Source organism: Stegodyphus dumicola, chromosome 4, assembly GCF_044657685.1.
Source record: "Stegodyphus dumicola isolate Sdum_Otavi_A_Nest chromosome 4, ASM4465768v1".
Lineage (NCBI taxonomy): Eukaryota > Metazoa > Arthropoda > Arachnida > Araneae > Eresidae > Stegodyphus > Stegodyphus dumicola.
Window position 1 is genome coordinate 243,539,875 of NC_140771.1, and position 15,050 is coordinate 243,554,924.

The 15,050-nt window shown below is 28.9% G+C and overlaps 1 long non-coding RNA gene across 1 annotated transcript; it reads left to right on the forward strand.

Moving 5' to 3' along the window:
• The first annotated feature begins 1,885 nt into the window (after positions 1-1,885).
• Positions 1,886-8,201, forward strand: LOC146997845 (uncharacterized). The gene is made up of 2 exons (XR_015040553.1): positions 1,886-2,772; positions 7,991-8,201. It is a non-coding gene; the product is annotated as an uncharacterized LOC146997845 (long non-coding RNA).
• Positions 8,202-15,050: the final 6,849 nt, after the last annotated feature.

Here is a 15,050-nt window from a genome sequence, read left to right on the forward strand (position 1 = left end):
ATTTCTTTCAAGGACGAAATCACTCTTTTCCCCTCAAAGTACTCTCCCTCAAAGTATGCCCTGCGGTCCAAAAAACGTATGTAACCAATCAAATCCTGAAATTACTGACGTCCGGCTGACTCTGACCTCAGTCATTCTTAAAGAAGAACGATTCGAAAGACCGGGATTTGAGGTCATCAAGAACAGCGCTAAAATTATTCCAGATCGAAGGGAAGTATTGATGTCTTTGTTTTATCCGCTCTACTAAAAGTGTAAGTATGCATATTTTCACATTTTTAATCGTATTTTTAATAATGAAAGTTTGATAAAATTGTTTTGTATATGTCTAAAATCTTCCAAATGCTATAATCATGTTGATCTCAAACTTATAACTGCCAACTCAAGTTTTCAACTCAGTCCCAGTTTTTCATCACATCTCCAAGTAAATTACCAAATCTCGAGATTTTAAAGTCTCGAAATTTAAATCTTTACTAAAGAAAATTTTTCCCATAAAAAAAAAAAGAAATTTATCAAAATAATGAAATTTTTAATTAGGCGAATTGTATTCGTCCACCTGTAATGATTTTCATAATAATTTTTCTTGTTAAACTTTATTCCACAAAACTGTATTTTTTATTAATTTTATTGACCTTAATAAATTTTTCTTATCGGATTTCGTTTAATCTGAGTTGTTTTAATCTGCTGTAGACATCAGTAGATTTTTATGTGAATATTTAGGCAATGTTTAATTAGTTAATTTTCGTGTATAATTTTGTTTACTTTAGTACCTGGCATATTACTAATTTTATCTAGTGTTATTATGTATGTTAATTATTAATTTCACATGCATCGTATATTTAAAAATACTTTGATAAATAAAAGCTTTGCTTCACTACTGAAGATTTCCTCAGCATAAAAAAGCGAGGAAATAAAAAAAATGAAATTAGTAAAGAGCATAAATTTTAGCCTATCTAATAAAATGCTAATGCATCTTACATCAAAATTGAATTACAAGTACTATAGTAACCTGAACCATCATGCATCATAAACTGAATCAAAGCGAGTTTGGAATTTCTTTGAAATGGTATAACCTCGCAGAGTGAAAAACCTTTCATTTTTCTAGAGCAAACCCGTCTTTAAAGAAAATCTCCCGTCTTTTAAGATTTTCCAAGGCTGGAAACTATGATCTGCATGCATATACGATTGTGTTTATGGCTTTAGAAATACAATTTTTATACTATTGAAATGTAGTACTGGTATTTTATGCACGTACTGTTTTCATTAAATTGTAAAGAAAAATTAAAACACTAAGATAATTAGATATCTTATATTTACACAAGCAATGAAATAGGCATTTTTTATTATTTAGAGTTAAAAACTGAAATTTTGGCTAGTTTTTTTAACTTTTTGATAACTATTTTAGAGCAGTTTAAGTTCTCCAGCTAAAGCGGCAATAAATAAATAAACAAATAAATAAGTAAAAATTTGAACTTTCAATAAATCACTGTAACTGCACTGGAGCGATGTAAATGAAATATCTTCATCTCACATTGGTCTAAGACATTACGTACCAAGCGAATTTAGTCGTAAACCTAGAATGCTTTAAGAAATACAGAGTTGGAAGGCAACAAAGTTTCATTTATTTCTTTTATACACTAGGCCTGTTGTTATGAGTTCAATTTTACCATCTGCTATGTACAACAACTTTCTTTTACTACATGTGGAAATTTTTAATTTTAATAAAGCCTTCAGATAGCTTTCTCTAATGATGCATTTGCAGAAAATGATTTAAGAGCTTTTGTTAAACACAGTATTCGATTACATGGAAAAATATTTATTTAATAATTTATTTAATAATGTATAATGTTCTATCTTTGATTCATTTAATAAATGATCAAATATTTGGGCCTCTTGACACTTTTTGTTGAAAACATTTGAACTTTTTGGGGGAACTGAAAAATATGCTTTGTGCTCTTTCAGAACCTTTGCAGCAGCTTGCACGCAGATATGCTTAACAAACACGTTTTGACGAAGAAAAGGAATCAATAAGTGAAATTAGCAAAATATATCGTTTCAACTCTCAGAATTTAAGATATCTGCTGACACTGGTGATAATTGTTGTTTATTTATAGACAAATCAGTTCTAATAATCAAATATCTGTTAGAAAATTCATCGGAAAAAGAAATTGTTTTTTTACAGATTTAATAAACAAAAAGAATTTTAGTCATCCTTTCAGTTCTCTAAATTTAGGTGTCAGTATAATTTCAGAACTATCAATAAATTTAGAATCTACATCAGTGGAATCTGTTAACTGTATATATATGCTAGTGGCATATAGGGATTATTATGTTTGTTATCCATTATGTTTTTAATCAGGTGTACTAATAGAGTTTCCCTCACCTAGAAAATTTTAGACTGCCATGGAAAATACAAAATATATTCAGAAAGTCAGGGAGGAATTTTCCCAGAATGTCAGGAAGGTTGAGTTCGTATAAGACAAGCTTTTTAATGTTGATAATTAACTACATATAAAGTAAGATTGCTTCAATTCAGTCTCAGAACATTTACGGATTTATTTCATTACATTCACAGAAAATGGCATTTAGCGTTGTACATTTGCTAATGACCGATGAAGTGGCTGTCGTCCAAGCAAATGAGTGTCAGATGATAAAAATGGACATGTAACTGGCCTTCGTATAAAGAAAGAAGTCACATGAAAAGAGCAATTCTGGAACACAGAGAACCAGATACATCCTGAGAGAATTTTTATATTGTTATCCTGAGAGAATATTGTAAGTATTCTACAAATGATTTTTACGTCTGTTTTCCCATATTAATTTAATTGGTAGGAAGTTTTTCGAGAGCATAAAATTGAAATAATGTTTTCTGAATTGAAACATTGAAATTTTAAAAAAATGTTTTGATGCGTAGGAAAATGTATTAAGTATACTTTAATTTTTCTAAACAAATATTATTTGTCCTTATTCTCTCTAATTAATTGTGCTCATATTATATCAGCTTATGTTTTAATAGTTTCGCTCCGAAATAAATCATATCTACATTTTTAATTATGGTTCATAATAAGACTCTAATATTCAATATACTTTGCTAGTTTGTGAATTTTAATACAACCTCTTTAAAAACTTACCCATATATAAAATAATGGATGCTCAAAGGAAGACTGAACGAGAGATTTTAGCCTGCGGATCCATATAAATGTCAAATTCAATTCCATTTAGTGAAGTCATGAATCAGGCTCCAGAATGTTAACACTGTGTTTAAATTTAATTTAAAAACGCCTATCTATATATTTTATTTACAAATCTGAATAAAAATATAATTTTCAATAATAAGATTTGAGTTTTCAATAAGAAATGTTAAAGTGATTAACGATTCTAAACAATAAATATGCTGTTGAGTTGAAAGATGAGACTGTATCTAATGAAAAATGTATGCATTTTTGTAGCTAATTATGCTACAGTTGAATTTAAGTCCAAAAACGGCTTTAAAGACATTGAATTTCAGATTCAGGTTCAGACTTTGAAACACCAAAACAGAAGCGAAAGAGGCCATTAACATTCTGATACATGTATATATTAATATACATGTATTAGAATGTTAATTCTTCGGATGATAAATTAAATACAAAAAGAAACAAAACAGAATTACCTCCTACTAAATTAAATTATAGCTAAATAAAAAGAAATCCCTTTTAATTTTTCCTCATGCGGTAGTAAATTAAATTTTACTACACTTTTTTAAGCTTCTTTACTTAGTTATATTAATTACAGTAGTAGAAGATGTTTTTAATTATTTATTTCAGTTTTTTTTATATAATTAAATCGAAATTATACGTTTAATTCCATTATAATAAATTTGCTTGCTGATTATTTTTTCCTTTATCAAAGTTAAATTTTATTTTGAAATTTTGCATTTTAACAATTTCACATTATGAACGTTTGTCTATTATAAGATTTTTGAATTCTACATTTTTCTTTTTCTTGGTGGCTTGTGCTTTATGTCACTGTACTTTTTCAAGTTCTTTTTACAAAAAGTTTGTACTTTAGTAGTACTTTTATAGTACATTTTATATAAAAAGTTTCTAACTTTCAAATTAACAAAATTTGCTCTTTTCAAAAAAGTGTTTACTTTTTCATATTTTTATATATTGGGTAACTAATTTTGAATCACGTCAAAAATTAACTAGCTATTTAGTCATTTACTTTTATTTTTCAAGAATGTTCATTTCAGAGACACTTAGCGCTGTGTTTAATTCCTCAGCATTAACTTTGCTTATTAGCTATTTTTTCACGATCTAAATTAATGAATCTTTTTTTGAATTTCATAAGTTTATAAGTCCATATTTTCAAAATTTGGCCAGCTTTGCCTTCTCTGTGGTTTTGAATTCCGCATGTGTCTTTTTTTTTTTTTTTTTTTTTTCATGTACATTATGTCATTTCTATTTTCCAAGTTATTAATTTTTAAAAACTTTTTAATTTAAAATTAATAAATATGTTTTCACTTATTCTTCAAAATCTTCTAAAGCGTTAAAAAATACTTCAAAAGGCGAGTCTGGTCTATTTTGTCATTTATGTATTCGATTTTGAGTCACGTCGGAGCAAGTGATATCGTGATAAATACTGATTTCAGATACTTGCAATTTTTATCATTATTTTAATTTGCCTCATCGGTTGCTAAATGTATAACACTAGCGAAGACTGGGAGTTCGTCTTGGCTTCTATTCCAGACGAACGGTTTTGTTGCGTAGTTGGTTTTCGTAGTTTTCCCATGAGTAGCATGAATACGAGCCAGTTTTCTTTAGAAATTCCTCCACGAATTCATTCCCTCCCTTAGGCAGATATCACTTGTACACTTCGTTATATTCGAGTATCCTTAAAGAATCATTAAATAATTTTAAACAGTTTTAAATTTTTTGAAAAATTTTAATTTTGAATTAAGGTTTTGGTCTTTTAATTCAAAGGACTCTTTGATTACTTGTACAATTCATCCAGATATAATTTGATTTCTCTGTTTATAATTCTATATTCTTTCGGATGCTCTTTGACAAAGACCGAAGATATTTTTTAATTCTTTAAATTTCATGCGAACTTTGTTTTATTTATGTATTTATTTAATTTTGCTCCAATTTTGTTTTCCATGTTTTTGATTCATTCTTTTGATTTGTGACTTATTGTTACAGAGTTCATCATTTTAGGTTTATATTAACTCCATTTGTTTGAATTCACATGTCTCTCTGTATGTATATATATATGCAAGGAAGAGGAAGTTCAAAAGCGATTGCTTAAAAGTACATTTGGAAATTAAAATTTTAAAATCAAAAATACCCTCACTTCCAATATTTCACTTAACATGATCTTTGAGGCTAAATCGCGATTTCAAAATACATAAAAATCATATTCTAACCATATTCTAATCATATTCAAAAAAATTTCAATGATTTTTTTCAAGGATTGTATATTTTTCTTCAAGTGAATTTAACTAAATTCAAATAGTGACATTACAGAGCGTGTTAATTTTGTATTTCAATCTCGAAAATGATTGCTTTAAACGGTGACCATTTCGAGAGCAATTTGACATAACTGACGATATATGAAATTGAAGCGCAATTTGTTGGCGACGTTTGGTGCTAAAAACTATTCTTGACCAATAATCTTCTACAAAATTAATTTTAGTAAGTGTTATAATTTGTTTGCTATTTCACTTTTAAACTTTGAAAAACCGTCAGTCATTTCTAGGATATCCCATATTGATTTTTTACTTTATATTTATTAATTATATACATATGTATAGATTTATATATATGCGTCGATCTGTTTTTTTATATGTGTTAACTTTTCACATATCACATCGATAAGATTAGTTTTTAGTTCATTCACATGTTTTCCAACATTGATTCTAACAGTTTTATTTCGCGTGTAGGCTGTTTTTTTACCTTTCCATGTTAATATATTTTTAAAATTTACTTCCATGTTAATATTTTAAAAAATACTGCGTTGAACTATTTTATGGAGCCACAGCTCCTGGTAACTTTTTAGCAAGCTCACTAGAATATTTCTTCCTATTATTTCATATTTTTGCAGCATTTTGCCCAAAAAAATTTTTTAAGACCAAATAAGTCTTACGTCAAATTACTTGTTAGCTTTTCAATTTCTATTTCAATATATATATATATTAATATATATGGCATTGCTTATTAAAAGTTTTTTGTGGTTAAAATTTATCAGATCTATTTTAGTAGAATCTAATGAGTAAGTATTATGTTGCGCTTCTTGTAGTTGTTCTCCATCACAGGTTTAAAATCATAAGCACTCATTTAATGAATCATGAAATAGCTTTAGCACAACTGTTATATTAATAGATGTAATTGTTGCCCCAAAATTTGGCTACTCGGCTTTCCTGAAGTCTATTGCTCTAAAAAAAAGAAAAGTCTATAGTAAAATGCTTTATTCAATTTAAAACAAGGGTGCCAAAATTCCTAAATACATATTTGTAGGAATGAATAGAATGGCATATTAAACGTTTTTCTCATTTCTCCATTTACGTTGACAAATTTTCATGACTAAATACTACTTCACTTTTTGTTAAGATTATTTCACGTTTAATTAGATACCTGCGCAAATTTAATACAAATAAAGCACATTTAACAACATATAATGACACAATTCTAACTAATCAATGCACTAATCTCTAATATTAAATTGAATTTACATTGTAATTTGATTTTAAATTAATTGTAAATCTCTCATATTAAATTAAATTTGAATTTGAATGAAACACTAGGATAAAAATTATTCTGATTACTGAAATGTATTCATATATGCAAAATGTAAATAGCAAATAACATTTCAAATCAAATTTCTCAATTTTATATTTATACTTATTATATGTATAATAAATTTAAAAATATTTAGGGAGTCATATTAAGATATTTTTGCTTGTGATTCAAAGTTCTATTTAATTTCCTTAACATTCGTATTAAAATACATATATAGTGTGTACATACATACACACACACACATATATATATATATATATATAATAATTTATTTCCTAAACAATATTGTTTAATTGATTATATTATCTCCTAAGTTTAATTAAAGTAGAATTATTTTAAAAGAGTATATATATATATATGTAAAACATTTATCTTTACATGCATATGCACATGTAGTTAAATTTTTTATCATAGTTGCACTGTATTCTGTTATATTAATATAAGCATTTCAAGGTGACAGTTTCCATGCTCCTTATTTTCGTTCGTAACGTATATGTTGCCATCCCTTCAATGAAATAATTTTTTCTACTCCATGACTGTAACTCATATGAACCTTTAAGTGCGGTGCCGAAATAAAAGGAAAATAGGAAAAACGAATCTCCAGAATCGAAAATCTTTTGCAGCATATGTTACCCTTGTTCACTAGAGAAAATAAATGGGGAAATAGCTACTTGAAAGAAACACAATTCGACATTTTTTGTTTGTAATATTTCATAATTTTATGACCATTTCATTCTTTTCAAATATTTTAACTAGACCAGCATTTCATGATTTAAATAATCATTTTCGTTTCTTTTCTGGCAAGGAAACAAATTTCATTTTTTTATTGTTTATAATGCTATCTGAGAATGCCAAAAAATGAGGTATTTGTATTGCAAACCTCAAAATCTTTAACAAAATATATCTGTTAAAAAAATCCTTTTTCTTAATTCCATTACATTTTTAGTTCTCGTTTTCTAAATAACAGTTCAATTTGCAATTATCTAATTTTTGAAAAATTGAAATTTATCTAAAATTTTGATTTTTTTAAAATCAACTCTAACGGCGAAATCTCAAATTGAAACATTATTCAATAGTACTCTTTCAAGATAACATAATTTTACATTAAACCGACCACATAGGATGAAACAGCATCGCTTTTATTAAAGTTTGAGAAAATTTATTATTTCTTGATTATTTAGTTTTAAAAATATTTTTTTTATTTATTCTTTTAGGTGCTTTCAAAGAAAATCGGGCCACCAGAGAGGTACCTTGCAATATTATTGAAAATATTATAAAAGACTGGTTGAAAAGTGTTTCATTTAGAGAAAAGTATCATAAACAAAAAGGAAAATGTACAACAGAAGGAAGTTTGTAAACAATGGAATAAAAAATTTGTGTATTAGCTTGTACGAAAATACTGTAATTAAAGTTATTAATTGTTCAGTTTGTTTCCTAACTTTCATGAAGACTTGGATTGGTAGAGGATACTTAGCTTAAGCAAATATTGTATCTTATACATTGTATTACTGAATATGAAAATAATTAGTTCATTGAATTTGAATGTTTGATTCTAGAAGAGAAATTTATTACATGAATATGCAATATGGAAATTAATTACATTACATTTCCTTTAACACTTTTAATTTTGCTTTAAAATTTTATGAAATAATATAAAACTATCAGTTTATAGATTTTGGGAATTTAATGCATTCCTAGTAGCTGAATTAAATTAAAACCTTTTGCAATAAATGTTTCAAATTTTAAATTATGACAATAATTATATTTTAACTGAAAATTGCTTGTTAAGAACCTTATCCATTGACTGGACCATCCACTGAACTAATTTTATAAATCAAATTTATGGCAAAATAATGAATTTGTGAAAGATATATGTCATTTTATTTGTTTATTAACTTTCAAAATACGCCTTCTAACTTTATAAAAAAATTACATGGACAGAAGTAATTTTAACAGAGAACTGTTTAGTACAGTTAAATTGCTTGTAAACAGAACACAAGAAAAAATATTTATTATTTTTAAAATTTGCATACCTTTAAATGCAAACTTTTAAATTTATTTTAATGACAAGAAATATCCAAGCATTCACTTTAAATTCCCATCATCCTGATGCTTTTAGTCTACTGCAATGACAAAAACTCTAGACAGCAGTAGTCTCATATAAAGTTTAAGTACAGTTATTATACTGGCATATCAGAGCTTATTAGTGTTGAAAGAAAACAATTTGTTTTTAATTTACTGCAAAAAAGTACCGATGATTATATTTAATAAAAAATAATTATTTCGTCCAGAATATAATACAGTCTCCCATTAAAAGTTTGGTGTATATGATCACATCAACAAGGTTTCAGAATTTTGAAAATTGCAATGATTCTGGCCATATATTAAAAATCGTGATTTGCAGTCTGATTCCTTTTCCTTCCAGTGAGAACAATAACTTAATTTCTTGGTTAATTTATTAAACTTAAAATACATTTCTATCATTAGAACTGTAACAAATCTTGTTTTTATATGTAGTTAATAAGAATGGTGTGTAAAACTTCTATGGGAATATAAGGTCTAGATAATATTGCATTGGAAGAATTGCATGTAAATGTAGAGAAAAAGTGTAAAGTTTAATTAATAAATGGCATGTATGTAATGAACTAAGAGAATAGAAAAAAAAATAGAATTTGAATTTTGATGCACATGTAAAGCATCACATATATTTGTAAATGTAACATTTCAGGCTCAACTCCTCAAACAGATGATGTCTTTTCCAGAAAATTGCAGTGTTCTCTTCCGTTAAAGAAATGTAAATTATTATATGAATTCACTATTTGGAAACTAAGTTTCGCATTAGACGCAAGTATTACAAACACAAATATTTCATGTACTGTTGCCCTTCAGAGACTGTACATATAGACCGGATTCAGAACGTTCTAGTTAGACGTAACTCAAAACGTTCTAGTTAAACGTGATTCGGAACGTTCTTTGCATGTTATACAGAAGTGTTAACAGTACAAGTATTTGACGTGGTATTGCTCGTCATAAACCTTTAATCTATAGACGACATTCAGAACGTCTGCCCAAACGTTAAGAGAACGTTCTGCTAGCACGTTATAGAAACTTTCAAAGAATGTTCTAGGAACGTTATATAAAATTATTACTAGTACCACATTTTGACGTTCTATTGTCCATTAATGAACTACATCTTACAGACGTAATTCAGAACGTTTTGCCTGAACGTTAAAGAAACGTTCTGCTAGAACGTTAAAGAAACGTTCTGCTAGAACGTTGAAGGAACGTTCTGTTAGAAGGTAACGGAGCTTCCATATAACGTTCAAGGGACGTTTTATAAAATTGTTAGTAACACCATTTTTTGACGTTCTACTACCCGTTATTGAACTGTAACATACTGACGTGATTCACCACGTTCTGCCTGAACGTTAAAGGAACGTTCTGTTAGAACGTTAGAAGAACATTCATAGAACGTTATAAAAAAGTGATAGTAGTACCACGTTTGACGTACTACTGTCCGTTATTGAACTGCAATACATAGACGTGGTTCAGAACGTTCAGGTAAAACGTTGTTCTAGAACGTTAATGACACGTTGCATGAAAGTGTTACAAACACAAGTATTTGACGTGTTATTGCCCGTCTTAGAACTGTAACATGTAGACGGCATTTTGAACGTTCTGCTTGAACGTTCCCGACACGTTGGTGAAGCACTTGATCTGAACGTTCTCTGAACGTTCTTGTGCTAGTTGGGATAAGTTTAAAAAAACAGGATCCATTTATTATATTTCAGGAAAAAATAGCAGTTACAAAAATTAAGATCTCCGGAGTAAATATAAAAGAATTACTAATAGATTTGTATGAAGTTTACTGCATCGTTACATTAAAGAAAAGACCCCGATATTCTTTTGCGAGTCCTTTTATAGCCTCTGGAAAGGCGGAGCTTCCAAGAAATGACGTCAGCCACGTCAGCCATTCCAGTTCGCTTTAAATATTTCCAGAACATTCTATAACTGTAGGTGTAGAAAAGGCGGGAAAAACAACTTGACTACGAGGCTGTGGATTTAATTCCACGTACTTTCAAATAAAAGAACGTCGCCATTAAAAATTAGAAGAACATACAGTTAGAATTTTAAGTGTATTCTTGACTGTGGAATTTTATTATTACATATATATATGTCTAAATAAATACGTATGTACGTATTTATCTCGCATAATTCAAAAAGGAATTGTCTCAGAACGTTGAAATTTGTATGTAGGACTAATATAACATGTAGATGTGCATCTACTTTTTTGGTTGCAATCGGCCACACCAAAAGTAATAAATAAATAAATAAATAAATATATATATATATATATATGATGTACCAGCTTTAGTTGTAGCTTAAATTATCAGACGATAAGTTTAAAAAAAAAAAAAAAAAAAAAAAAAAAAAAAAACAGGATTTATTTATTATTATTCAGGAGAAATAGCAGTTACAAACCAAATATCCGGAGTAAATAAAAAGAATTACTAAGGTTTTTGTATGAAGTTTACTTATTATTCAGGAGAAATAGCAGTTACAAACCAAATATCCGGAGTAAATAAAAAGAATTACTAAGGTTTTTGTATGAAGTTTACTGCATCGTGACATTTAAGAAAAAGCCCCCGATATTCTTTATAGCCTCTGGAAAGGCGGAGCTTCAAAGAAATGACGTCTGCCTCGTCAGCCAATCCAGTTCGCTTTAAATATCTCCAGAACTTTCTATAACTGTAGGTGCAGAAAAGGCGGAAAAAACAACTTGACTACGGGGCTGTAGAATTAATTCCACGTACTTTCAAATAAGAGACTGTCGCCATTAAAAATGAAAAGAACATACGGTTAGAATTTTAAGTGTATTTTTGACTATGGAATTTTATTATTACATCTATATACCACCACTTATCCGATCTTTCTTTTATCAGTCGTTGGTCTTTGCGATATACTTGCAATCACAGAAGTGTTTTAAATGATGAAAATTTTTGCCAATATCAAATATTTAAAAACATTATTTCCAACAATAACAAAATCTAACTTTTAATTTGGTCTTCTGATTCATATACTTGTATTTCTGAAGATTATAAGGTATTTCTCCCGCCCTCTTAACATGCCTTCGTAGCGTAGTGGTCGGCACACTGGGCGCGTATTCCAGAGGTCCGTGGTTCGATTCCCGGCTAAGGCGTTACTCATTTTTCATCTCTGCTGCTTTCGAAATAACGTAATGTCTCTACAAGGTTTTATACTCGTTGTGAAGAAAATTATAAGGAGTTTGAATCCTGTATAATAAAAATTGACTTGATTTCAAAATTTGCAGTTTTTTATGTCATTTTCAACTTGCCTTGAACAATCGTTTAAATGTGTTAATTTACTAGACCACGAAAGGAAGTCAACTGATATCTGCATCAGATTTTTTATTTCGTTTTTCAGTGCTGTGTGAATCTATTGTTAAATAATAGGGAAACCTTTGGATGTGTAAGTAATGCATATTCCTTTGTTCATCGCAGTGCAAAAAGCGGCAGCACCTAGAATTTCCAAACCTGTTTTTGGAGAATGAATCGGTTTACATTCTAGAGTCATTAGGTTTTTTTGAAACAGAAGACGAGTAAAACGAGCAGTGTGGTATGACGTCACGCTCATCCACTCCTGGCGCTATATCTCGGTATGCCGCCCAACCGGTACAGTGTTTAGCGTCGCTGACTGCCGTGGCGAAAGGTCCGGGTTCGAATCCCGGAGAAGGCATGGATGTTTGTATAGTGTCGGTGCCGCATAACGGCACTCTAAATATGAGCCGAAGGTCCGATAACATTTAATTATGATAGCATTAAAAATGTATTCTTTTCATATACTTAGGCCTCTGAAGTATTGTAGAAAAAGAAAATATATACATTTGTATGCAGATTTACGACGTAATTACAAAATATTTACATCCGGTCGTGTCAAACCCATTGAACTCAATGGTAAATTACCCAATGTTTTAGTCACCAAAGAAGGGATCGCCAGTGCTTCAAAGCAGCGTATGGGTTAACCGGTTTAGGGCCACACCATTAACTTCCTACCTCATTCCTACCTCATACATTTATAATCATTATAAATTAGATACATTTAATAATTAGATTTCTTCACAGTACTTTCACAGTTGTTTATAAGTGAATAAATTCTTCATTTCAAATACATTTATAAATAATTTAATGAATATTTAAGTATTTTGTCAGAGGCAGATACAGGCTTTTTGCAAGCACATGCATAAATACCCATACATATTTCCTATTTTTCATTTCCGGCATGTGCAAATCTTTAATTTCTGTGCATTCACTATATTTTTCGTGTAAAGTAATTTACACTAATTTAGCATACACCCGAAAGTTTTACATAAAAAATATATATGAATATAATTTGAATAAAAATTATAAGTATTATTTTTAGTACCCACTCAAAGGTCAGTTTTTCTTCAAAATTCCTCCACGATGGCATCTCTCTCTTTAGGCAGATAGCCCTTGCATGCGTTACTCTATTTAATAAAAACTTAATCTGGCATATGTGCCTAATTACAAATATTTTAACATACATAATTTTATATTTATAAAACGTGTAAGCCCAAAGTGATTATTTTTCAGATATATAAAATTAAAACGATGGGTTTAAAATGAGCTGCAGTAAAGCCTCTCCTCTAAAAAATTTTAAAAGGTACATGTTACAATAATATATGGATGTGAAAAAAATTCGTTTTATTTAAAACATTTTGGCGTTTGGAAAATAAAATAAAAGTAGCGAATACTCTATCAAGGGTATCGAAAGACGTATACAATTTTAAATGTACCGTAAGGTATTTTTCATTCTTTAAGCATAACATTTTTCTTAAAATCTATATTTTTCTAGTTCAACAGCTTAGAATTTTATAAAACAAATTCATAATCTAAATCGCTGTTGTTAGTTATCGAAAAATAACCAAGATGTGATTTTTGCGTAAATGTCACTAAACTATACAAATTGCTATTATCCATCACACTATGAATGTTTCTTTCATGCGAAAGTGTCCCTTTTTCGATTTCTATGGAACTGTCGTGTGTCGAAATACTATCAGAATCTTGTCGAGCGAGCTTCTGAATGTAAACAAAGAACACCCCCTCTGGTGACCCAAGCTTCAAAGCAGTGCTTCACTTTTAGCGCGTGTTGGCCCCTCTTCCCTTTCCTACCTCCATGGTTTTGGTGGTTGAAGCATGGAGGTAGGAAGTAAGATGGAGTCGCTCTAAACAAGTTTCTCCCGTACCCTGCTCTGAAGCACCGGCGATCCCTACGTGGTGACCAAAACATTGGGTCATTTACCATTGAGTTCAATGGGATTTGACGCGTTCGGATATAAATATTTTGTAATTACGTCGCAAATATACATATAAATGTATATATTTTCTTTTTCTACAACACTTCAGAGTCCTAAGTATGTGAAAACAACATATTTTTAAACAACATTTCATTCTGAACGGAATTAAATGCTATACTTTTCACGGGACAATTTTCTCAGAATGGTTTAATTTGAATAAAACATTTTCACAAGTTTTCGTTAATTACATTAGAAAAAAAAATTAAGGTAATTCCATTTTATTCGGTTAAGGTACAAAAATTCAGATCAAAGTTTATTGCATTATTAATATTAAAATTATGCATTATTTCTTTTCTATTTATAGAGCTTCTTCCTAAAATACTTTCTTAAATATGACATGATTTTTTTGGCTTCTGAGGCATGCATCTTTTAAATCGAAAAATGTAAGTCAATTTATAATTAATGCTGTATTCGGTTCATTTTAAATTAGAGAATTATTAGGAATTAGCGAAATACTTTAAATGGTACTTGACTTTCTCTGAACATTTCTGAAAAGAAATGAAATAAGTTTTTTTTTTTTTTTTTTTTTTTTTTTTTTTTTTAAGTATTATTTAAAACTTGTAACTGAGTTATTATAAAATGTAAAGGAAATAATTCTTTTAATTATACTTATCGGATTTTTTTTTTTTTTTTACCCTTCATTTCAACAATACATATTCCAAAACTCTTTATTACGTTCTTGTGCGCATCTTATAGCATTTGCCTTACAATACCTTTTAACAGATTGCTTTACAATACGAACAATTCTTACTTAAATAGTTTTATAACGTATTTGTCAACAGGATTTCAATTTATGTTTACAATTCAATATTAAGGTTATTATATATTTAGATAACATTTATAATCATTATAAATTAGATACATTTAATCATTAGATT